The following is a 2423-nucleotide window of genomic DNA, read 5'->3' as shown; positions in this document are numbered from 1 at the left end:
GTGCCCCCTCGGCAATGAGACTGTGAGGGAGGCCAGATCTGAGGTGGGTGTGATGGTACTTTTAGCATGAGGGAGGGAAGGATGGCTCCCAGAGAGCAGCAGGCAAGAGAAGTCCTTACTGAGGTATTTTGCAGGGAGAGAAAATAACATGAAGGATGGAATGGATTCTATTCATCACAGACCCAAAAGAGTCAGTGGTTTCTCCAGGAGTCCTATCCTGCAGAAAAATAGGGCGCAAGTGTCAATTCTACCTATTTATATCGCTATAAATTTGAGCTGGTCTATGGCTTTTGAATCTTGCCTGTCACCTCTGGTCAGTTTAAGCTGCAATCCTATGCACACTTACCTAGACAGGGTCAGCCCTACCACTAGGTGGAGTGAGGCAGCTGCCTCAGACAGCAAATGCTAGAGGGACAGGGACTGGAGGCGAGGCGTTAGAAGACATACGTAGTTGTGTTTGTTTGCCACATAGTTTGCCCTACACCCCCTCAGGTGCTGTGGAGGACGCTGTCCCATTGCCAGTGTTGAAGTAAAATTAAACTGGTTAGCTTCTATATGTGGAAATGAGGGAAGGCACTATCTTGTCCTTTGTTTCAAGTAGCAAAATGTCTTGGACCAGTCCTGTAGCTGGTAAGAACAGACTCTTTCCTACATGACACTGTTACCCTACATGGAGATCTTCCACATGACATTGTTTTGTGCTTCCCAATCAAATGGTAGAAAATTCCACTAATGACTGGAATCTGTGACTAGAAGACAATTCTTTTGCTAGGAGTGATAGTAGCTAAGAGCACAATGATGTTTCTCAATGGGAGCTCATGGTTGGTAGCTACCTAGAAATCTTGTTCCGTCATTTGAAGGAGATAGGAATCAGAACTTGAAGCAGGAGACCCAAAGCTAGTGGAGGGGATATTGTAAAGTGGGTGCATTTGTGTGTGAGGGAGAAGAAAAAGGCATTTGTGGAGTCTGGAGTGAGACAAAAAGAGAGCTATGCTTGCTGAATGTACTTTGGGGTGCAAGGCATCTTTCTTTGGCAGTGCTGCCCATGCAACTTCTCATTGCTCAAGGAAGTGAGGGAGCATGCAAGAGTGTTTAGAAATATCTGTTCATTAATAAGAAGGCAGAGCAGTTGTAAACAGTGTGAGCCCCAAAGCTGCATCCAGTTTTGGAACATCATCATCAGTGCTTTTTTCTGGGGGGGACGCCGGTGTACGCATACCCCTAAACATTTTGTGGATCTTTGTACTCTTGTCCATTTACTGTATTTATTTTCCTCGATTTGATCGATAAAATGGTGGTTTTCTTGAGTCAAAATGAGAGTACCCCAAACATTTTTTAAGAAAAAAAGCACTGATCATCATTATCCATGGACCTCAAACTGCCGACTAGACAGTATTATGTCTTATCCTTTGTCTAGGACTAGATTCTAGGGGGCTGGAGTGCACAACTCAGGGTGCTCCCAGGCAACATGATTACTGGGCATTCATCCTGATTTGTTTACAGGGTGGATAGGCAATGTCAGCTAGTTAATGAGTGGGCTTCTTTTGCAAAACCTCCCAATCAACTGGCATTGTGCAGCCTGAATTTGCCACTACGTGATTGAATCCCACCTGAAAATAGCAATAGTCTGCAAATGTCCTGCAAGTGTGAACCCAACCACTCAGGCTGGGGTGATTTCATACTTACTCCCTAGCAATTATTCTTAATTTCTTGCCCAGTTTGGGTTCTTTGACTCAGAACTTAAGACAGGGCAACATTTTGGTGCAGATGCAGTGTGGTCCATAGGTCACTGGCAATTGCAACAAGAAAATAATTCACCAAGCTCCAAACAGCTAGAGCTAAAGGTTAAATGTTCACTTTCCAGCCTCACTGTGACTCTAACAGCTCAAGTACACTGAGGCGACAAGAGCCGTCCTGAGCTAAGAACCCATATTAATTTAAGTCCTCTGACGGGTAAGTGTTCCCAACTTCTGTTATTTTCCCACCGAACATTGTGAAGGCCAAGAGCTTACTCTGGATAGCAGGACTGTGTTCATTTACATTTTTCCATACACTTTGGTAAACTAAATCATCTTATGGGGCACAAATGTTTCCTATTCTTCTCATAAGCCCTTCTTCCAAATATCTTTGGATTTTCTGCCAGTTCTGCGAAGTCTTCACAAGATACTTGCAAGTTTGTGGACTCTCCAGCTGCAGGTATGTGGATTTGTACAGATTAGGAACTGGCAGCCAAATAATGAGCTGCTTAATTCAAATTAATATGGGACATTTAGTACTATGGCCCTTCTCACCCTCTTAGGGTTGTTTTGTCACAATGCTGAAGTGACGGTGGAAACCACAACTGGAAGAGTTGCCCTCCTATTTCATTCATAAATGGTAGCATCTAGACTCCAGTCTACAAACTGTGCTCTCTTGCCAGCTTC

The sequence above is a fragment of the Podarcis melisellensis genome (assembly GCF_964234715.1).
Source record: "Podarcis melisellensis genome assembly, chromosome: 1".
NCBI classification, from domain to species: domain Eukaryota; kingdom Metazoa; phylum Chordata; class Lepidosauria; order Squamata; family Lacertidae; genus Podarcis; species Podarcis melisellensis.
Note: the sequence above shows the minus strand (reverse complement) of the source record.